Below are 24,856 nucleotides of genomic sequence, written 5' to 3'. Positions count from 1 at the left end.
GAATCTTTTTATGCCGCGGCCTAACTAGTTAAAATTGGAAGAGCCGTGTGCCACTATCCGTCAGTGCCCATGACTACTGTACTGTATGTCAACACCCTGCGTGGGCTTAACCAGTGGGCCATTTCACGTTCAGATTTCTCTCTTTTATATGAAGCTAATTGTTTCAAAGAAAACCACACCTATCTTTTGATATTTGGAAATGTGCCAGTTTAATCATTAGTATTATATATAGCATATCTACAGTATAGATTCAAGTTTGACGATGCTTTGTTAACTTCTTATTTAATTAAATGTATGTATAGAGATTAGTAGAAGATCAATCCATAGTTAGCTCTACTACAAAAAAATATATAATGTATACTTAAATAAACACTGTTTGTCAAAAGATTACGGTACGTATTGTGGGGATATATTTTTCAACATGGGTCATTATGGTGTATCTAGATCATGATACCTCCTGCAACAATGTTTTCTTGTCCCACATTAGCCATTCATTTGATTCAGAGCATCAGCATTGGGGCTGGAGGGAGAAAGATCTGGATACATTATGACGCTCAAATCCTCATTCTCGAATTTTTGACCCATGATGTGTGACTATATCAATAAAGCAAGGATGATTATATATGATTAGATATGGGGCAGCAGTGTAGAGTAGGGGTTAGGGCTCTGGACTCTTGACCGGAGGGTTGTGGGTTCAATCCCAGGTGGGGGGCACTGCTGCTGTACCCTTGAGCAAGGTACTTTACCTAGATTGCTCCAGTAAAAACCCAACTGTATAAATGGGTAATTGTATGTAAAAATAATGTGATATCTTGTAACAACTGTAAGTCGCCTTGGATAAGGGCGTCTGATAAGAAATAAATAATATATATAGATATACAGTATATTAGGGTTGTCAAGCAATTCATTTTTTTAATCTTGGTTTTAATCGCATATTTTATTGTTACAATTACTGATTCCATCACATTCATTTGTTTTATTGCTGATGCTATTATTATTATTACCTCAAGGATCTGCCCTTCTATTCTCACTCTAGACCCACTGGCTAGGTACTCTTATCTCCTCTTATGGCTTCCCATATCACCTATATGCTGATGATACTCAGATCTTTCTCTTTTCCTTCCTTTGACTCCCATGTCTCCTCCCGCATTTCAGATTGTTCTCAGCAATCTCATCTTGGACACATTCACATCACCTCAAACTCAACCTTTCTATATCTGACCTCTTTTACTTCCCTTCTACCATAAAAATCGTTTTATAGGTCACACTGGCGTAAAAGTCGCTCCCCCGCTTTTTGAGGCTTCAGTTTTATGAAAACACCTTTTTTTGTGTTTAAAATACTTTTTTTTACAATGTATTTTTTCCTACATGTTCAACATCGATAAATAAAGATACACAGGTTAATTTCTAAATAACCCTTGCTTGCAACATTTTATTCAATTAATAATTTCAGTGTTGTTTTTTCATTTTTAGTTAAACTACTAGAAATTATTCATTTTTCAAAATTTAAAAAGTAATAACTAACAGAGCGTAAAATTAAGTTATACATCACACATCACATCTGTATTAAACTGTCAGTATTTTAATTTAGCTTATCAATTACCCAAACAAGTTCAAGAACATATCTTCTTTGTTTACTGAACATTTCTTTCCAAAACCATACTGAGACAATAGTTTCCGCTGTATTGGCTTTTCCAAATTCATTGTATTAATTCAAATTTAAAAGAAAAGTATTAAACAGTGCTGCTTCATCAATTAAAAAGCAAAAAAATCCAATAAAATAAACAGTGCACCATTTAATAACCAGTAAACAAAACATTTTAGTGTTGCATAAGTGTATTCCATTTTTTTTGTTAATCAGAACCATAAGTGTAACTTTACCAAAGTGTTGCACTGACATGTAGAACAAGTTACAGTATGTATTGAAGTCATTAAAAGTATTCCAGTCAAACTAAATGTTTTCTACATCGGGCTATAAACACTTTCCTCCTATCATCTCGTTTTTCTTTGTCCATTTTAAGTTTGTCTTTATTTCGTCTCCAGTCACGTACTGTTTTTTCAGGATTGCGATTAACATATATTTCAGCAAAATCAGCAACGCGCAATTTCAAACCTGTTCAGTAGCAATTTCTTTTTTTTCTAACTGTCCTACTTTATCCAGTCTCATAGCTGCATTATTACAGCATTGCAGTTATAACGAACGGAAGACTCAGCTTTCTAACCAATAGCTGTTTGGTATGGACCCCAGGAGCGGGTTCAGTTTGAATGTTGACAAATTAATTGCTCGGGAGGGTAGGAATAAGGAAATTCATAGAGACTGACAGCTATTGTGTTAACACTAAGTGAAGCAGTATAGCTGTGACATTTTCGATAGGAGGTCAGTCAATAGTCTGAAAGCTTGCATTTAACATTCAAAATGACTAAGGGTATTGAGAATAAGAAATGAAAATGTTTAATTAGTTTAATTGTGTTTCTACCTAGCAACAGTAGATCCTGAACAAATAAATCGGGTTTTTGACAGTTAAGTTTGTGTGAGACATAACCATGGCTGTAGTAATCCCATTGTTGCACTAGTACAGTAGTTTAATATTAGACACACCGGTGTATTAGCCCCTTTTAAGGGCCCAGCAAAAATGCCTAGAAAACCAACTTATTCAATGTTTTTTACAGTACTTCTCCTCTCTCCTCTGACCTCTCCATTTCAGTCTCCCTTGATGCTATCAATCTTTCTCCTTCTTCTGCAAGTAACCTAGGTGTTATTTTGGACCCTTCCCACCCCTATTCTCAACGCATAACTAACACGTACTTGTCTTTCTATAGAATCTGCCCTTTTCTATCTACTTATTCCACACAACTCCTGGTCCAAGCTCTTGTTCTTTCTAGGTTTAATTATTGTAACTCTCTATTCGCTGGTCTCCCTGCTTCGGCTATTCACCCTCTTCAACTTATTCAAAATTCTGCTGCTCGTCTGGTATTTTCCCAACCCCTCCATGCTTCGCACTCTGCATTGGCTACCTAGCTCTGCTTGCATCCAATTTAAGACCCTTGCTTTTGTCTATCGCTCTATTCATCATACTGCCCATTCATATTTCCAATCCCTCGTGTCTCCTTATATTCCCTCTCGCTCTCTCCGCTCATCCTCTACTGGCCGACTTGTTATGCCTTCTCTTCACTCTCCATCCTCCTGTGCTTGCAATTTATATACTTTTATATTTTGTTTAATTTTCTTTAAGTTGCTTTGGATAAAAGTGTCTGCTAAATAATTAAATAATAATAATAACAATAATAATAATAATAATAATAATAATAATAATATTTAAAAGTTCTTCTTATTACCTATAAGGCCTTACATGGCCTTGGACCTTCTTATCTTACAGACCTGATGACCCCATATGTACTTGGTCGTTCCCTGAGATCTGAAAATGCTAATCTCTGTCAGTCCCTAAAATTCGTCGGAGCCATGGCATTTAGTTACAATACCCCTCGTCTTTGGAACTTGCTCCTGATTCATACCAGAAATGCTAGCACAATTGAATCTTTTAAATCCTGTTTGAAAATGTATTTGTTTGGGTCTGTTTATTTGTAGCTGGATTATATATTAGACACAGGATTTTTTATATTTCTCTTTTAAAGCGCCCTAGAATGCGTGCATGAAATGCGCTATATAAGTGAAATTTGTATTGTTTTGGCGTTTTATTATTATTATTATTATTATTATTATTATTATTATTATTATTATTATTATTATTATTATCATCCACAAAACAACCCAGCATATAAAAACCTGTTGTCCTATTTCTCGCTTAATATTGTTGCCACTTCTTTATAGTTTTATATTTATTTACACAGAAACATACAGAAAAAAATCTAGACAAGTTTAAGTTTCACTTGTTAAAAATAAACTGCACATTTCCATTTATTGTGAAGTTTTGGATTGAAATTGGCATCTGAAAAGTAGAAGGCGGAGCATAAGCTGATGAAGTAGTTGGTCTGGGCAGAGTTTCAAATGAAACTGAGGAAGGAAGCGGCGCAGCTCTGATGGAGGCTGAAGCCGGCTTCAAGGTGAGTTTGAGGATAAAACTGAACTCCACTCTTTTCTGTATTACAGCGTTGGAGTCCAGTAGCTTAGCAAACGCTTTCAGATCGATCTCCGGTTACAGACATTATGTCCCTTGTGCCAGGTTAAGATGAAGATTAAACCAGACCTTGCATACCAATCCGACTGGTGTCTGATGAAAGTAATGTGTTTCGTTTTTTTAAGAACTGCTGGCTATTCAATAAGCTTTTAATAAGCAAGATAGATTTTTTTTTAAAAAAGGGAACATTGGGAACAGTGCTGTTTGGTCATTAGTAGCCTGATCTTGAGAAGGGGGGAGCCGTGGAGGCCCAATATTTAGGATACAGATGCAGTTTTCTCTGTAGGAACTGCAGTTTTAAAAGGCAGAGCACAAGCTTCTCTGCTGCAAGTGTCTGAAAGCTAGACAGATGTATGTTTGTCTCTATGAACTTGTTCTTCTTCTCAGGCGTTCTAACCTTATCACCCTAGGATGTAGCTGCCTCTTGCTGTAAGCTATCAAAACACAGTTACAGAGTGCAACTCCCGATTTTTTTTTAAATCCCAGACTGATAGATTGTACAAGGATCAAAGCTGATAAACCTTCTGATGCCCAAAGACAACAGAGTCTTTGTACTGACCAAGTGTTTTCAATCTATGCTGAAGCACTGAAAGTCGTTTATCTGATATATTACATGCAAAACAAATCCTAAATAATTACCTTCAGTGAAAGGCAGATGATTTACAGAGTTACACACCACAATGAACTTTATATGGCTTACACATTTATACTGCGACAAAGCCATTTTGTTTTTATAAATGCAGGGGCTACTTTTGCTGCTGTGCCATCTACCACACTTTCATGGATGCATTTGGGCTCTAATATTACCAGTCCTTAATAAAACAACCCCACTTTTTTTTTTTTTTGGACTGAAATGTCTGTCTGCCAATTGAGATAAAGTTTCAAGTGACCTGCTAAGAAATTTTAATAATAAATCGATAGAACTGATCAAGGATGATTTATAAGCAATATGTGTATCAGTTATTTGAAGGGATACCGTTCCCACCTGTATACCCAGGGGAACAGCAGGGACCCAGTGTCTGGTGACAATATGCATGCTAAGCACATTTGTATATGAAAATTCTATTTCGGACCTGACTATTTGAAATCCAGGTAATAATGTAACAGTAACTATCCAGATGTAATAACAAATTACATACTGTATTTGTAAGCATCTGTGACTACTTGTGCACATTGAGTTTAGTGTTATCTTTGTATTCAATATTACAAGAGAATACATTTAATTAAAAGAAAGTTAAATTAAAAGAAAATCAAGACCGTGTCAAAATAGAAACGCCTCCACATTCTCTGTTGCACAAACAGGCTTTTAGAAAATATGAATGCGATTCTTTTTTCTAAAGTAAGAACATGATTTTATAAGAACAAGTACTTTTTACAGTAACGTGTTTGCTTCCAGAATAAGGATAAGCAGGTTTCTATCTTAGAAAGTTATTGTGTGGATTTATAAAGTACATAAAATTAATATAAGCCATACCACATTTTGTTGTTTCCATGCCTAGTAGAACTATCTGTTATTATTATTATTTTTTTTTTTTGGATTCTAAACATAAACCGTGCTCCTCATTATGCTACTCCCAACAAATATTTATCTGCAAATCAGAAGCAGTGCTGTGGCTTTGATGTCCCAGCTTTAGAAACATTATCTCCAAGGGACAGCTGTTCTCAAACCACCTACAAGCTCCACCTGGCAGGAGCAGACACACACAGAGATACACTAAACTGAGAACACCCAGGTTCTGCTGCTCTAATTTACAGCCCCCCCATGAATGCAGGACAAGGCTGTTAGTCAAAGCAAATTCATCTTTCAAGCAAATCATTATTTGCCAAAGCATCAGTTTCTTTTGAACCATACACTTGCATTTTTCTGAGCAATGCCATCCTCTGTGGAATAGCATAGTTTAACCCCATTGTGACGCCTACTGTAGCAATCTGTACGTTACTGTTAAATTCATTGATAGGAACATCACAAGCCCTCATACTTGAATACAGGTTAAGGAAAGACTTGCTGAGTATTAAAGAACCGTTCAGTAGTCATATAAAGGGCTTACATCTATTACATGTAACACAAACAATGCATATATTAAAACTCTTGTTGTATGTCCTTAATTAATTTTGAAGGCAGTAGTAAAGGGCCACATAGCCTGAGAACTATTCCCTTGGCAGAGAAGGATTAACTTGGAGATTTAGAAGACACACACCACACACACTCACAGGGCCTAGGGGTTAGATCTAAAGGACATAGATTAAAGCCAACCTACACATACTAGTAAACCTAAAATGAGTACTAAGAGGCAGGCTAAGCCACGTGTCCACAAGGCAGGTAAATCCACCTCATTAGAGAGAAATCGCCACATAGAGCACATTAAGCTGCACGGTTCCATACCACCTGCCTGCAAAGATATGGCCACCTCCAGCTGAATAAGTCTACTGAACCTGCAATGTTTAGTGAATTCCACTGAGCCTGCATACTGCTGAGGGGCATGGATACATGGTGAGAGATAAGAGATGACAACAGAATGTTGGTAGGAAATTATTCTGTTTTGCCAGGATTTATTATAAATGAGCCCACCCTTAATCTATTTTTTATTTGTCATTGTATATACAAGATACATATTTGGACCTAGAAACAAGTTTTTGGCCATTTGCCTTTTGGTTTCTGGTTTAGAGGAAATCTGTGGCTGTCCGATTACTGCTAAGAAAGAGGAAAAAGGATACTGCTTGTTGTTATGTAAACAGTACGTGTCACAATGAGGAGGTCAGACTCGAAAAGATAAGGGTGTGATGTTCTCATTCGGATCAAACTGCTGCAGCTAGTTTTTAAGACAATTAAACCATAAAAAGAAAATGGGATACAGTCGCCCAGAACTACTTAAAATAACTCAAAAAGGGTCTGTAATAACTGTACTTGAGCCAGCATATTTGATCAGTATTTATTGCTAAAACAAAATTGAACTGGTTGTGTTATACGCCTTGAAAGCCCTGCTTTACCACTTTTTACATGCGGTGTAGAACTGTGCAAAACAATTTACACCCTTCATCGCCACCCAGCTATAAAACTGTAGACAAACAGGACACCGAGGCCAACTACTGTAGATACTGCCTCTCAGTTGGGCTATCCTATGGAAATTACGAGAGATTCAAAACTTTTCTCCATTGGCTTTGATCAGGAAAACATATCTGTAGCAGATGGATGATCCCATGTTGAGTCACCTGTTTTCTGCAAATACTGCAGAAAGTGTGTGACAGCAAGCTTAATTAATTATTCTTGGCTACAGCAGGAGCATTAACTGCCTCAATGCAAGTGTCCTGATTCTGGCTTCTCAGAAGGTGGCAACCCTAATGGCATGTACAAACTGACTTCTTCTCCAAAAATATAAATAATGCAAGTTAAAATCTAAGCAATACAATCTGTTTTATCCTGATTAATTCTGTTTTGCTCGATTTAAATAATAACATATTTGTAGCCGTTTGAGACTAATCCAAGAGCCTGCTAAGAAGGAGCGTGCTAGGAAGAAAAAGAAAATGCCAGTGGCAGCCAAAAATAGTGTGTCTGACCAATATATTTCAGATAGTCCAGGTTAGAACCATAGGAAATTGAGTTCGGCCTTCTGTTTTCAATATTTACAGGATTGTTTGTTCAAAACTATATAAACATTATATCATCTTTGTTTTTATTTGTCAAAACACAGCAGGATAATTTTTTGTAATGTATCATAACATTTGGACGAGTAGTTCCCAAGAAATATTCAGTAACATGAAAAATGTTGTGACTACTTGTAAAGCTTGTGTTTCCATTAACAAGTTTCTTCAAATTTTAATTTCAAGTAAATATTTCTGGGAAACATATCAAAGTAAATATTTCTGGGAAACATTTTAAGAAAACATTTTCAAGCAACACATGATCATTCCTACAGTACAAGTCTCTAAAAGCTGATATGTTATATATAATCCTCAAAATTGTGCATTTTAGCAACTGTTCAAACAGTGTTGTCTATATTGGGTGTTGCTATCTTGATCACTAAGTCACATGCGCAATAAATCTCTCCTCATTGGCTAAAGGCACAATGCTTCTCAACGACAAACCAGGGGCCCATTTCATAAAAGTGATTTGCGAGGAATCGCTGTCGCAGACCACTCGCAGGTTGCAATTTGTGTTTCATAAAACATTCACAGGGCTGCGACGTTGCAGGTTTTCCCCAGAAACTTGAGAGTGCTTGAGGCCAACCGCAAGTCGTAATTTTCATCGCATATCGTTTTAGTAGCTATCACAGCTCTCATACTACTACTAGCTTGTCGTCGATATGGCAGAGGAATGAGACGAGAGTATTTAGGGACCGGGCAAACCCTTTTGATGCATATACAGACTAGTATCAAAGTACCGATTGCCAAGAGCAGAGATAATTAATTAATTTGTGTGGCTTATTATATCTTATTATATAATATATCTGTTTTGCCCAATACCTTCTATAATTGTATTTATTTCTTCTTTAGAAAAATTGACTTTCCTTCACACCGGCCATTGTAAGTTATTGCAGCTGTGCTTTGAAGTCGATTGCCGAGTGACTGATTTTTCAGAGTGCAAATCGCTAAAAGGGAATGCAAGCAGCGGTTCTTGCGATGTGCTTTATGAAACGCACGCATCACACGTCTCTGCGAACTCACAGATAGCTCCATAGAAATTGCAATCGCAATTCTTTATGAAACGGGCACCAAGTCTACTCTAGAGAACGTGTTTTCTTGTTTCTGGTGTATGCTGGGTTTTACGGTACATTCATACTATATCCACGCCTCTGATTCTGTTCTCAGTACTTACTAGACTGCTTGTTAAAAACATTTGCAAATAATGGTTGATAAAAAAATATATATATATATTTGGTCCATCATGGTCAACGTTTGCGAATAGTGTTGAGAACAGCGTTATTGCTTAAAGGCAATTTCCAATTTATTTCATCATTCTTTTACTTTGAAGCTTATGAAAAAAAGAAGTAATTTAGCAATTTCGAAGCTGAAGATGTATGTCAGTGGACACAATAGTTCCTATTCATCAAAGCCGCTTACTCCAGAGTTCAGTTTGTGAAAGGAAAACACAAACCAGTACCGGTGCGGAGCCAGAAAGTCAGAATGTGGTTCGCGTATCCAAACTTGACCTGTGTAAGTTCAGAAAGTGGTAAGCTGTGAGATTTTGGTACAGGTGCAATCAATTGCTATAGTCATAAGGTTTGTAGGAAAATTTAAAGCAAATGCTAAAGTTTACTACACATTATTTTTTTTTTGCAAACTTAAACTGGAAACAGACAACCTATTTCTCTTAAAAGAAAAAACAATTCACGACGAACAAGACAAAATAAGAAGTCACCACAAAGTTGCACAAGTAAACACATTTACAAGACCCAATGTATTGCATTTCATTAATATTTGCATACTATTTTCTTAATGGTAAAAAGCTTACCTAAAAATAACACTACACTGGTAATGTTAACAGGCTATTAAGAAACAACTCAGAATTCAGAATCTTAAATTAAGCTTCTCAGTTCATTAGTACCAGTTATGTCAAGTTTCTAGTTTTATTTCCCTTTCACAAAAATTGGTGTTAATTGCACACTGGAGGAACAACTTTTATAAACCGACAAAAATGAGGGACTGCACATATGTTAAGCACAGATTGTACAAGTTTACAGATGTAAAACTAGAGACGCAATTGGAATTTCTAAAGGTTTTAAAAGTCACCCACTAAGAACACTTAAATTGATCTTTGTTTACAAACACGTTTTAACCAACCCCATTTGAGCACTGATTTAATTTTTCACCAAGTTTCCTCTATCCAGGAATGGTTGGAGATAAAAACAACAGGAAAGTTATGCATTACGATGCAGGCTAAATTTTAATATTCTTAAAATCATAAATCAGCAAGTTATGCACTTTACTTTCTTACCAAACATAAAGTTTGTCCACACCGCAGGCATGCTAGACATTTTGCTGGACATTCAAACATACTGCACAGTTAAGTGTTCAGCAGGAGAAAGAGAACTTATCATTGTATCCACATCAGGCTCTGTTCTGTAAAAGAGCTAATCTTCTGTTACCATTATCTGAAGCATTATCAGGATGTATATACTAGCAAATTTATGAATGAGAGAGAGAGAATAGATGGGCTTCATTGAGTTACAGGAAAATAATTCCATCCAGGGTTTATGTGACGTTATAATACATGGATAATAATATCTGTAATAAAAAAGACAATAAACGGGTGTTAAGGTTCAAATTGCAAAGGAATTTAATTAATAATAATAACGTACATTAAGTCAATATTAAAGAATCTTAAATATAATTTTCTTTTTGATAATTCAGAATGATAATGAAGGATGTTTGTAAATCTTCACAGAGACAGATATGTTAAAAGTGCCTAAAAAACACAAATTGTGGGTGTTGTCGAGTGATTGACATTTTTTAAGTCATTAACAGGAATGTCATTAATTTCCCATTCCTCTCTAGTTTCTCTGAGATACGAATGTACCAGCTTTATTTAATACATTTTTTTTATGTATTCTCATTTTGTTGATCATTAATGAACATTTCTCTACTGTGTGTTGTCAAGTGATTGAAAACGAGACATCTTGTGTTTGAATTGAAAGTGGTCTTGAGGAGTCGAATGGGTCAAAGTTCAAGTATAATTTCCTTTAGAGGAATTATAACATTTTGACGTCACTACTGTGCTATTATGCTTTTTTTTCTAAAATGGCTAAGGATGCAAATACAGCCTTCATCCATGTGTGTGTGTGTGTGTGTGTGTGTGTGTATGTGTGTGTATATATATATATATATATATATATATATATATATATATATATATATATATATATAGCTTCAATACAGACCACATTGCTAAGTAATGTGTTTCCTAACTGCTGGGCTTTCTGTAACACCTATATTTTAAGGTTTTGTGCAGCAGTTTATTCGGATTTCTACTTAGGTCAAACTATTTTTTCTGCCCATCTCTATTTTAAATACAATACAAATACAAACATTCCCCACAACTACACAAAGAAAACATTTATAGAAAGCACTAAGGTATAAGAAGCCCACAATGATGAAATTAAATCATATAAGCTACTGCTTGGGCTCCGTTGCCATTATTCTTGGAACTGAAAACAAATGTACCCACATCAGCACACCAAGACATATTGAGACACACGCTCTTATACACATATGCTGACAGGGGCACCGAAACACTCACACACACTTATTTTATTCAGTTTCACAGGTGTCCCAAATTGAAACACACCAGGAGGTATGTAATTACTTTTAGATTTGCATTTGCCATGCCCTGTTTTACAATGATAAAACCCTTACTTCCTTCAAGTGGTCTTTGTTCGGAAGGCCATTATTTGGTGACCTGCATTAGGAGTACATTGAAATTTCATCTTATTAAAGTTAATTTGCAGGCTGCGGCACCATAGGTGGTCCAGCGTGCATTCAGTTAGATGATCAAGTGTCACCATTCTGCATGCTGGTCAACACTGAGCTAGGATTTGACCTCTTAGTCTTGGGGTCATGGCAACAGCATGTTTGCCTACAGACTGGACAAGTGTGTTGGCAACATGCTGAGCAGCAGATATAACTTCCCACTGAACAACCCTTTCGTTGAATACATATGACATTAAAACTTGTAAAAGATTCCTTTTACTATTACTGTTTCCTGCTCCATAAACATCAAGCAAAGCAGTAGCCGTCCCCTCTTGAAAACTATGGGAGTGATGGGCAGGCTGGTCCCTACAAGATTTTATTAATTTCAATTTTCCTATATTCAATTAGGCTTCCAGTTGTGTCTATTTAGTTCCATACCCATATCCTTTACTATTTAGATCTGGATCATTTGAAAACTGAATAGCTTTGCATGCCTGTTTTTAATGGTAATTTTACTACTTTTACGGTTGTGAAGTTTAAATATGTTCTGGGTGTCTCTTTGACTTCTGGTTTAAAAATGTAGTTTTAATCATATCTAACAAACAGCAAAGAAGTACTGTGCACCCCGTTTATAAGAATCACATCCGTCCCAGGTGTTTTGATTCTTATAAGAGGTTGATTCTTAAAAGCGGACCGATATGATTAGTGTGGTGCAGAATCAAACTTAGTATGAGAATGATAAGAGTTTGTTCCCTGGCTGCAGTGGAATGGGTTGACCACTAGATGTCACGACTTCCCACATGTGTGCACGCCCATGAAAAATCCACAGCTGCTTTACCTTAATGAATTCCATGATACTATCCTTTGCGTTTATATTTGCAGATGTTACACATTTGTATCACTGTAGCTGTCGGTGTGCGGTGCCAGTAATTCAGTATCCTCCCTCATTTCAACAGGTATCGCTATTGTCTTAATTAACTTTTTTCCCCCGGAGGCTGGTATGAGGGACGTCTTCATGGAAGGTTTTGGGGTACTATTCAGCACAGACATTTGCAGTGATATTCTGTGTGCACAATTCACCCTGTAATTTAGATGCCTGCATTTCTGATTTAAAAATAAAAATAATAAACCGGTTTTCTATGTGAGACAATTTCTGCAAATGTCTGTGCAGAATTGTGAATTCTGTAATCATTTCTGTGATCGCATAACTGGGGAATCCTGGTAGGATTGGTGATTAAACCTGTTTGTTCATGATTAAATAGTGTAGTGTTGATTTGCTATTTGATTGGTTTCCACACAGTTTAGTTGGTTCTTTTGCCACACAGTTGTAATATTAATCAAGCAGCCTATTTACGCACCAGCAAGAAGCGCCAGCAAACTGAAGAGCCTCAACAAAAGAGCCGGGAGTCTAGCTGTGGGAGTCCAGCGAGGGGAGGCCTGCGCCGAGACGCTGTTCGAATAGATCCGAACCTAACAGTAGTCAGGTCTGTACCCTCCACCCCACTGCTCTCACTGTGCCTATTTGTCTTGCCTGTCCTGCTATGACTGTCTCTCACGTCCCTGTTCTGTCCTCTCGCCCTCGTCCTCTGCCCTTTCTCCGCTGCTGCTCCTCCAACCCCTCTAACCTCATCCCTCTGCCTCTCCCCCCCTCCCACACACTCTCTGGTGCACTCTGGAACTGTCACTCTTCTGCTAACAAAGCTGATTTCATCTCTGCCTTTGCCTCCCACCTCTCTCTCGATTTCCTTGCTCTCACTGAAACCTGGCTGTCCCCTGATAAACCTGTAACTCCTGCTGCCCTGTCCTCTCTCTACGTCCTGTCCCATACTCCGCGTCTCACTGGACAGGGAGGTGGGACTGGTCTTCTCCTCTCTCCCTCCTTACTCTTTTCTGTCCCCTCCGATCTCTCCTCACTCTCTGTTAATACCTTTGAATTTCATGCAGTCCAACTAACCTCTCCCTGTCAACTCCTGCTAATTGTACTGTACCGTCCCCCTGGACCTCTCGCTCACTTTCTAGATGAACTCGACTATCTACTCCCCTCTCTGTCTACCCCAACTGTCCTGTTAGGTGACTTCAACATCCATCTCTCCAACCCCAGCCACTCTGCTGGATTCCTCCCTCTCCTTCACTCCTTCGACTTCTGTCTCTCTCCATCCCCTCCTACCCACAAAACTGGCCGTCAACTGGACCTCACCTTCTCCAGGGCCTGCTGCCCCTCCACCCTCTCTGTCACCCCCCTGGACCTTTCTGATCACTATTTCATCTCTTTTTCTCTGTCTCTCCCCTCTCTCCCTGCTCCTCCTACCCCCACTGTCACCTCTCGCCGTAACCTCCGCTCTCTCTCCCCCTCTGTCCTTGCCTCCACTGCTCTCTCTCACCTCCCTCCTATCGACTCCTTTTCACAACTCTCCGTAGACTCTGCTACCTCCACCCTCTTCTCCTCCCTCACCTCCTCCCTCGACTCCCTCTGTCCCCTTACCTCCCGACCTGCTCACCCCTCCCCTCCCCAACCCTGGCTCTCCTCTGCGCTCTGCTCAGCAAGAATCACACTGCGATCTGCTGAAAAGAAATGGAAGAGAACCAAACTCCCTGCTGCCCTAGACCTTTACCGCACTCTCCTCTCCTCCTTCTCCTCTACTCTCTCCTCTGCTAAATGTACTTATTTCCAATCTGTAATCCAAGCCTCCACTAACAACCCACGTAAACTATTCTCAACCTTCTCCTCCCTCCTAAACCCTCCCCTCTCCTCCTCCCTCCTCTATCTCCCCTGATGACTTTGCCTCCTTCTTCTCTTCTAAAATTTCAGATATCCGCAAACTCTTTGACACCTCTCCCTCCCCCGCACCCCCTCCTGCTCCAACCCCTACACCCACTGCATCCCTTACTAACCCTTACTAACTCACCCTCCTTCTCCACCCTCTCACCCCTCTCAGACTTTGACCTCACCTCTTTCAAGCTGCTGCTCCTGCTCTACTTCCCTTCATCTCCTCCCTTCTCAACACCTCTCTCCTTTCTGGTCTCTTTCCCTCTGCCTTCAAAAAAGCCTCTATCACTCCCCTCCTCAAAAAACCTACCCTCGACCCCACCTCCCTCCAGAGCTACCGTCCTGTCTCCCTCCTACCCTTCCTCTCCAAAACCCTCGAGCGGACTGTACACTGCCAGCTCTCTGCTTTCCTGCCAGCTCTCCAATCTGGCTTCCGCTCTGCTCACTCCACTGAAACCGCCCTCCTGTCTGTCACCAACTCACTAAAGTCTGCCCAAGCTGCCTCTCTCTGTTGATCACTCTATTCTACTATCATCTCTCGCTGACCTGGGGATCTCTGGCACTGCTCTGGCCTGGTTCTCCTCCTACCTCTCCGACCACACATATCAGGTAACCTGGTGCGCTCCCTGGGCCCCCTCATCGCATCCTATGGTTTCTCATACCATTTCTATGCTGATGATGCTAAGATTTTCCTCTCCTTCCCCACCTCTGACTCCACCATCCCCTCCCGTATCTCTACTTGTCTGTCTGCTATTTCCTCCTGGATGCACTTGCATCACCTCAAACTCAACCTCTCTAAATCTGACCTCCTTTTCTTTCCCTCCTCCCCCTCCCCCTCCTCCTCCTCTGATCTCTCTATCTCTGTTCCTCTGGAATCTACCACACTCTCTCCCTCTTCCTCCGCTAAGAACCTCAGAGTCACTCTGGACCCCTGCCTCTCTTATTCCCAGCACATCTCCACTCTGGCACGCACTTGCCGATTCTTCCTGAGCAACATCCGAAGAATCCGACCCTTCCTCACCAACTACGCCACCCAGCTCCTGGGCCAGGCCTTGGTACTCTCCCGCCTAGACTACTGCAACTCCCTCCTGGCTGGCCTCCCTGCGTCTGCCACCCGTTCGCTCCAGCTCATCCAGAACTCCGCTGCCCGCCTGGTGTTCTCTCTGCCTCGCTTCTCCCACGCAACTCCACTACTCCGCTCACTCCACTGGCTCCCGATCAACGCTCGCATCCAGTTCAAGACTCTTGTACTAGCCTACAGATGCCTTGACCAGACTGCACCCAGCTACCTCCAGACCCTCATCTCTCCCTACACCCCTACTCGACCTCTCCGCTCCGCCTGCACTAGAAGACTGGCTCTACCTCCTCTACGCTCCCCTGCCTCCAGAGCCTGCTCCTTCTCCACCCTTGCTCCGCAGTGGTGGAATGACCTTCCTACAGATGTCAGAACTGCCCAGTCCCTGACCACAGTCCGGTGCCTCCTTAAGACTCACCTCTTCAGACAGCACCTGTAGAACTCCTCTGTTTTTCCCCTGGGACACTTATCACCCTTCCTTAAATGCGCTTTACTTGCTCTTATCTTCCCCCTATTTTACTGCATTTAATCCTGTACTTCAGAGTACTGTAATCTGCCAAGTGTTTAATCTGTAGTATTTTGTATTTAATCATATCCTGATGTAACTATCACTGACACTGTTATCTGCTGTATTATTGAATTGTATTTTGTCACACTTGTACTTGCTTGAACCAAAGTCATTGTATTTATCTTGCTCTTAATTGTATTATTACTTGTACTGTGATACTTGAAATGTATTTGCTTATGATTGTAAGTCGCCCTGGATAAGGGCGTCTGCTAAGAAATAAATAATAATAATAATAATAATAATAATAATAATAATAATAATAATGTTGAGATGTGCGCAAAATAAAATTAAAGTAGGTGAGTAGTAAACGTTCTTACTACGTACTGTTTCATATATGCTAACATTCTGACAAATATAGTTTAATATTGAACACTTGATTTGGTATGTTTGATGTTTATAAATAAGGGTTAAATTAACTGTTTGGGGGGGTGGGGGTGGGGGGGCACAATAAGGTCCTGCACCGGGGCCCATCTTCCTCTTCCTCTTCCACTGTCCATATATTGTTGTTTAGTTCTGGAAATGTAGACTCTATATTAGTAAATAAATTTAACAAGAAAATAGGCAGTTATTTATGTCTTTAATAGATTCAACATTAATTAAGCAGAACACCGGTGAAGGTGTTAACCAAAATATGTGTTAACTTTCTTATATATTTATCTCAGAATTTATGATTTATTTGAAGTTGTGGATTACTCATTAAGAAAGCCTGAGTTCACACTGTTTTATAATTCCTAAGTGTCTGATACTGGAACTTTCCAATTACTTTTACATTGTTGATCCGTTAATCGCATTAAGCCAGGAAAATTTTGAAACCCTTTTTTTAAATTAAGTAAATAAAGTAGAGGTGTCTAACTAATAAGCAATACGTGATTGTTCATTGAACTTTTTTAGCACTTCTAATTTAGAGATTACGTTTTCTAATTTAATTCACCCACTAAAAAAAATAATGTGTATGTGTGTGTGTGTATATATATAGTAAATGACTCCGCTGCCACTCGGGTTCATTGCCCCTTTAAAACACCGACCCAGGATACAGAAATTGATTTTTAAAGCGCGGTTGCGCAATTTTTAATAAACAATACAAAAACAAAATAAACAAAACAAACACCTAGCTCTCTTTGAGAAATAACTAAACAAAACAGGAACCTAAACTAAGACAGGACTGTTTACCTGTAACAAAAATAAACAAAGCAGCACACACAAAAAAGGCTTCACTCTACCTTTTTCCTTTCTTTTACAGCTGTACCCACACCAGCACAGTCGGGCTTCCACACACATCAGCTGCCAGGATCAGACTGACTGCTCCCCTTATAAACCCTGCACCTGGCTCTAATTTACAATTACTATCCAGGTGCAGGGGATAATTAGACAATACAACAATTAACAGAAATAATTAATTAATAAACAAAAACAATTAAATTAAACTACTGTGCATTGTTTTCCATGCAGGGAGGATTAACCCCCTCCCTGCTGTGTTACAATATATATATATATATATATATATATATATATATATATATATATATATATATATATATATGTATGCAATAAGGCCCAACAGGGTGTCCGTATAAGTCTGTATATTCGATGTATACGGACACACTGAAGGACCTTATTGCATGTATAATCCAGGTAAAACAATGGATTTGAAGGAAAAAAAAGCATAAATTACGTTTAGAGCAATTTTTTATTTACTAAATATCCTTACGCCAATAAAGTAGTCCCATTTATAACTCTGAACTACACACTAAGTTAAGATGAGTAAATTAATTGAATTAAAACATGTAAAAGAATGTTATTTTTGATATTGTGCACATTGCCATTGAAAAGAAAGGTTTAGACGGCACCAAGTTATTTTTTTTTCCTGTCACTCAGTGTTTCAGCAGAACAGACATGAGGAATAAAAATAAATTCAACAACATCTCGGATTTCAGTAATTTGTTCATGGTCTGTGTCAGAGAGGGGTGGATAATGTGCAGGTGTCTTTTTTGTTCATCTGTAGTGTTTACAAACCAGTAAAAATACATTATTTGAAGCGACAAAGTCAGGGTGAGTGAGTATAAAGACAGAAAATTGTTTTATTTTATTTATTTTTTCGGTATTTTTTTCTGTTTTGCTATCTTCCAGTTCATTTAATTGTTCTTCATCCAAATCGGCATGTCTACTTTTGGAATTTTTTTTGCTAGTAATTGGTCACTCAGTTTTATAGCTTTTTTTTTTTCTTAGTCGCGGTTAGAATCGAAGATTATTTGTCTCACTCGCTTGTTTGGTGCTCCTATTGGTGGAGGATGACTGTAAATCTTCACAGAGACAGATTTGTTAAAAGTGCCTAAACCCTGAATTGTGGGTGTTGTCGAGTGATTGAAAACAAGACATTTTGTGTTTGAAAGTGGTCTCGGGGTGCACAGGAGTAATTTTGAAGTTGTGTGCTACGGATGTTGAGTGTTGCAACCCCTTGCACTTATACTAACAATTTAGTTACAGCTATAGTATTATAGTTTACTGTAATTGCAGTCATCATCTGATTCTATAGTCCACAGGAGAAAGATCATGGGTTAAACCAGGGTTAGAAACTGACACTCGCCCGAGGCAAATTAAATCTGATGTCTGTGTCTCAGTAGTCCTCTGGGCGAGTACTTAAAACATTAGGTTACTTACCATAACCCTGGTTCCCTGAAAGAGAAGACGACCACCAAAACATTACTTATGGGATATGCCTGCCTATTGGTAGGTATTTACTGAGCTCTTTATGTCAGAGCTGCCGATAGGCCCCTTCCTGGGGTGACATCCTCGGTCCCGCCTACCGAGGGGTTAAAATCGTCAGTCCACGGAAGGCATTTCTCTTTTTGCATCGAACACGTGAGGGCGACCGATGTGACCTCACTGGTTGGTGGTGGTCTTCTCTTTCAGTGAACCAGGGTTACGGTAAGTAACCTAACGCTCCCTTTCAAATCGAAGACGACCACCAAAACATTACTTATGGGAAAGCGTATGAGGGATGCATGAGACCCGCATAGCCCAAGGTTAGCGGTGCAAGCGTGCAACCTCAAGGACCCTCGTGCCTAATGAAGGCAAGGAAGGATATATCACGTTAAGGTGATAGAACCTGGAAAAAGTATGCGGCGTAGCCCAGCTAGACGTATTACAGATATCTGACAGCGAGGCCCCTCTGAAGAGGGCCCAAGATGTAGCCAACCCTCTGGTACAATGCGCGGCTACCCTCCCAGGTGGGGGCAACCAGGCACGATCATACACAGTCGAGACTGTGTTCACAATCCAGTGCGACAGTCGCTGCTTCAAGAGGGGCTGTCCTAGGGTCCATATCCCGTGACAGACAAAGAGCTAGTCAGAATGACGCAGGGAAGTTTAATCTCCTATCCTCCTCACCTCCAAGAAAACAGAGGTGGATGGAAAGACTCCAGTTCCACAGACTGGTTCATGTGGAAGGCTGTGACACCCTGCTACCATCGTCCCAAATACGCATACAGGAGCTGTGCACCAACAGCAGCTGTAGCTCACTGACCCACTTCGCCGAGGTGATAGCCAAGAGAAAGGCTGTCTTCATAGACAGATACTTCAACTCTATGGAGTGTATGAGCTCAAATGGGGCCTTTGTGAGAGCCTCCAGTACAATATCAAGGCTCCATTCGGGGAGAACGACCCTCCTGGGAGGGCTAAACCACTGAGAGCCTTTAAGAAACCGGGTTGCCAAAAATGCACACGTGGATATACTGAGTCTGCGGGGGCATGGCAAGCACAAACAGCCGCTAAATATACCTTCAATGTAGAAGGTGACATACCAGCATTGAGCAGTTCCTGCAGAAGTTGCAAGATAACTGGCATAGGGCAAGGGACTGTGTCATGACCCTTAGTCAGACACCAGTTCTGAAAATATCTCCACTTGAGTCTACCGTAGCATTCTGCAACGTATCCATGACCCCGTCAGATAGCCCTAGTGCTGACCAGCGGTTCTGTTCAGGGGCCAGACCCATAATTGGAACCAGCCCGGTACTCCAGGCGAGAGCCGCACACCTTCGTGCAGGTGAGAGGTCGTCCTCCACCAGCACAGGGCTGCCGAGGACAAGTTTAACACTGTCAGTCGAGGGTGTCTGTCGCGTATCAGACGGACTGGAGAATGTGACGGTTAGTCAGCATTTAAGAACCTCCTCTCCTTTAAAACCTCGTTGAGGAGTCTCAGGTCTAGGATGGGGCGAAAGCCGCCAACCTTCTTGGGTACCAGAAAATATCTCAAGTAGAACCCCTCTCTGTAGGAGGTGGGGTCTACGAGACGAATGGCTCGTTTGCACAGCAAGGTGGCCACTTCTTTCTGAAGTACCGGGACCTGAAGAGCGCTTGAAGGTGTGCCTAACAGGAGGCGCAACTCGGTAGCCACTGCCTCCAGGAGCGGGGCTTTCCTCAGTATGCCATCCATATAGGTGGTCAGTATACCCGCCGTGTTTGCAAGGCAGGTCACCTGTGCCTCCGTTGCATACGCCCGTTTGAAGTGTGTCTCTGTAACCCTGCACTGCGGGTTTGGACACACAGAGTCCTTGGGTAATCCCCCCACCGACGGAGCCTTGACCAAGGCCGCAATGGTGGAATCAACTGAGGGAAAACCTGCCAGGCCCAGCTTCTCCGCGCCTTCCAAAGAACCAAGCTGTGAAGCTTGGCGCCGAGGCCGGACGATCCTAAGAGGAGCGTACCTCCTCCATGAAATTGGGGAAGGTCTTGCACGCTTACGGAGATGGGGAGCGGCTACGAGGGGTCGACACCCAAGTTTGCGCACAGGGGATGCCCTGCAATGGGATCTGGGACAGCCAGAGGAGCAGGGGTACCAAAGGCCGTCTATGGCCCGGCCACAGGGGACGCAGAAACTGTCTCTCTCCCTGCCCCTCTCCAGCCTATTCTGACACACCCAGAGCTGAAAAGCCGCACAGATGTCGCAAGCCACCTCATCCCCAAGGCCAAGGTGGTGTGCTGGATGCCCAAACGTCTCTCATGAAGGGTATGCCTATCGTCCTGAGGTATGTTAGCCCTGCAGGATGTGCAAGCATGGAACCTGGACCTGCTTGTCATTATTGCACCGAGTATCGTGCCAAGTGCCGCTACCGCTAAGTGTGTCGAGGTGGTGGATGCCTCCTGCACCGAACACCGTGCACGCTTAGTACAACAAGCACCGCTCGCACCGAGTCTATCAGGTACTGTGCGCGCTTGCACCGAGCGCTGCGTTCACCGAATACAGCGAGCGCCGAGCGTACCGTGCTCCAGGTGTAACTAGCACTGAGGGCGCTATGCGCACTGCGGTACTAACACTGTGTGCATTGAGCCCCATGCTCACCGAGGACCGTACGTACCAGGCACCGTGAGCACCACGTGCACCGAGGCATCGAAGTACCGTGCACACTGAGTGCACTGAGCACCATGGGCACCGTGTGCACCGAGCGAACCGAGGCATCGAAGTACCAAGGGCTGAACGTGCACCGAGGTACCGAAGCACCTGGGGGCAGCTAAAGCAGCGGTGCCTACCCTAACCATGTATATTTTATTTGTGAAAAAAAAAATATTTTTTATTAAAACCCGCCACCACTGCTGTGATTAGCTCCACAACTTTCAAATGAAAGAGGGCTGGGCGATAGACTCGCTGTGCTACGATAGGTCTGAAACGACACAAGCTCTTTGGACCGGGATTGGTCAGATTTAACATGATCCCTGCCTGGGTAGTTGTTCAGTTAATCATCCTGGAGGCCGGCCCACCGTGTCTGCCACGGAGCTTTTACAATCGACAGGTAGTCAAAAAAAAAAGGATTTTGCAGTCAGGTATTGGCAACCCCTAATAATCTCGTCGTGCCACCTCAAAGGGGGGGACGCCCCACAGTTTGAAAACCTCTGTAATAGATGCATACGCGGCGATTCTGTAAGTGCTCCTGGGCTCAAGGACCAATGGGTGAAAAATAAGGTCCTGCATAGTGCAAATAAATCACCTGTAAAACATTCACTGGCGGCTCTGACAAACCGGAATCCTTCACATATTGAAATCAATTTATATAAAGTCTGACCAGCATTCTTGAAAATATCTGCGTTTCCCTTGTTTTTCTTTTGTATTTGTTATGCTCTCATTAGTATCCAACCTAGTGGATTCAGCGTCCGTCCTTCTGGCAGATACTACTGTACTTCCTGAAGCGGTTTTCTCCCATTGCTAATTAAAAAATCTTGCCAGCGTGCTGTCTTTCAATTGGGACTTTAGTGAAGACTGCGTATGTATGCGAGTACATTAATTATTGTAGGTAGTAATTCATAGTTATTTAATCACTCGCAGGCCCAAACCAACCAGCATTTTTGTAAATAGCAACACATGCATTTGTGTCATTGGTGTCAATTTCTGGTGGAGCTTCGTGGTTGGGTGACACAGCTGAGAGAATTTTTCGTCTGTCATCCCATCTGGTGCTATTGCTCAGAACGAGGTGCAAACAGGTGATTGATAGATCTGTTACATTTTTTTTTAAAATCTAAATTGAAACGATGATTATATAAATTTGTTACGCTGAATAAAATGTAAGCCTATTTTTAGGGACCCCCAACTGTTGATGATTCCAACTTAGGCACTTCACATAAGGACTAGTAAGTTTACATCAGGACTAGCAAGTTTAAAAAGATTCTAGTCCTTTGGACTGGTACCACACTATTGTTAGTTTCTAACCCTGCTTAAAACATGCATTAATCAGCTTCTGCGTCAGTGGTAACCTAATGGTTGGTTGCTTGAGGGGTTTTTAAGCCAATATGTGCATGAGCTGTGAAAGTGTTTTATTTTTTAGGAATACATGGCATTAGGTAGGTTTAACTGATAAGAAAGCAACAAATACCAGTTTAAAATTGCTTATGTTTTAAAAAATAAAAATTAATTATACTAATGTAATTGTAATTCAGATGTGTTAACCCTTAATACTCCGAATATATTAGAGGAAATACCATGTTTTGTAAAGAATACTTGTTTAGGGAAAATGTGCGTAATTCTCTTGTAGTCTTTTACAGGGAACAGAGAAAGCTAGGGCAAACTTTCAATTTTAAATGGTTTAAAATGAGAGAAAGTATTAGGTTCATGAAAAGGAATCTGAGTAAGACTGTGTGGAAGGGTGGTGGGCAATTCACTGACACACACGGGAGACAGAAGGTTTACTTGAAAACACCGCACCAGTTGTTGCCCAGTTTTATTATATATATATATATATATATATATATATATATATATATATATATATATATATATATATATATATATATTCTTTTAGCCTACAGAGGGCGCTGTTGTCCGTGGCCTGAATACCAGCAACAGTAAAAAGGACCACAAAAATACCAATACTGATAAACTGACGCACTCACAGGTGCTCTGAAATAATAAATAACAAAAAGCGAAAGGAAAAGGATAATAAAACTACACAATAAAGGTGCTGCTTACACAATGCCCCCACTGCCACTAAGCCGGTCAGCTCGGGTCACCGTCCTACGCAGTTATGCAGTATACACTGGGGTGGCCAAGGTTTCCCTTCTATTCATATACGTACCCCTGGATACGTAACGATTCTAGGCTGGCTGTCTTCCTCAGTCGCGCTTGCCTATTTTGGTCGGTCGGTCGCTCCCCCCCCCCATACTGCAATTTTGTTCTTCTTCTGTTCACAGGTTTAACAGCCAGATGGACTTAATACTGGGACCTTGAGTTTTGCATTAGCAGAAAAAATGTGCTATGTCTGAAGCTAACCGGGGCTAAGAGTTCATTTATTTTGCTTTGAACATTTCATTTTGATTACATGCTGTTAAGTATTCAGCACATTTGTATTTCAAAAGTTTTCAGAGGCAATGAATCGTCCATAAGATAATTACATTAGTGTGTTCTTATCACTGAAAAACTTGGGATGGCCTTTTTAAGTCAGTCAAGTGCTATTTCTGGTCAAACAGTTATTGTTGTGTTAAATGCTTTTTTTCTGCAATACAATAGATGCAGAAAAAATTCCGAACATGGGTTCATACAATGAGCAGAGACCAACCATTTAAATTCGAAATACACATATGCTGTATGGGATTTCAAACAAAAAATACAATTCTCTTTTTTTTTTTTTTACTTTACAACTAAATAGACAAGCCTGGAACATCTAAAAGTTACATTTCATTAACACTAGAACCGCCTTTTACAATACATGTTTTTATTTTGAATATAAGCTACAATATTCAATTTTTTAGTATAACCTTACAAAGGTTTTGTACAAGTTAGGAGAGATTTCATCTTGAAGCTAGCCACAGCGCTTCAGCAGAAACATTTCGATCAGAAAACTGCAAAGCTGCAGCAGCTCAACCTGGATTCTGTGCTGCGAGTGACACACACGCAGGATAAATCATGTGTTACTTTTGTTTTAGATTAAAAACTACTTTTGTTTTTACAGTTTTGTATGTGCATATACCTGTTTACACACAAGTTTCTTTTGAAATGTTAATTTTATTATAGTTTTTCATTTTTTAAAGTAGTGCTTTATATGTGGTAAATTAGAAAATAAAACCTTTTATGTTTAATTGTTCATTTAAATACGGCTTTTCAGCTGTGCAGATCTTTGATACGATGTGCTTGGATAAAACTTTTGAGTTGTATCCGATAATTTGTCTTTCATTTTAATATTGATGGATTTTAAAATGTACCGGCGGTTGTAGGTATGACAATAACCGTGGCGGCTCTAGTGTTGAAGTAGTCCATAAATGTACAGTGTGTGTGTGTGTGTGTGTCTATGTTTTGTCAAGCCTTTCTGCTGGAGATTACGTGATATTAAGTCAGAAGAACGGGATCTTGACTGCTGAAATCTCGTGAGCCAAAGCACAATTCCTGCTCCGGTTTACATGGGTTTTTACAGCTATTTTTATCGTGA

At 40.5% G+C, this 24,856-nt stretch overlaps 1 protein-coding gene across 9 annotated transcripts in view; it reads right to left on the bottom strand.

Annotated features, from left to right (window-relative positions):
- LOC117402985 (ADP-ribose glycohydrolase MACROD1-like) overlaps positions 1-24,856 on the bottom strand; it is a 921,538-nt gene that overhangs the window by 400,796 nt on the left and 495,886 nt on the right. The window lies entirely within an intron of this gene.

The sequence above is a fragment of the Acipenser ruthenus genome, chromosome 5 (assembly GCF_902713425.1).
Source record: "Acipenser ruthenus chromosome 5, fAciRut3.2 maternal haplotype, whole genome shotgun sequence".
NCBI lineage: Eukaryota > Metazoa > Chordata > Actinopteri > Acipenseriformes > Acipenseridae > Acipenser > Acipenser ruthenus.
Note: the sequence above shows the minus strand (reverse complement) of the source record. Positions and strands in the feature narration are given on the sequence as shown.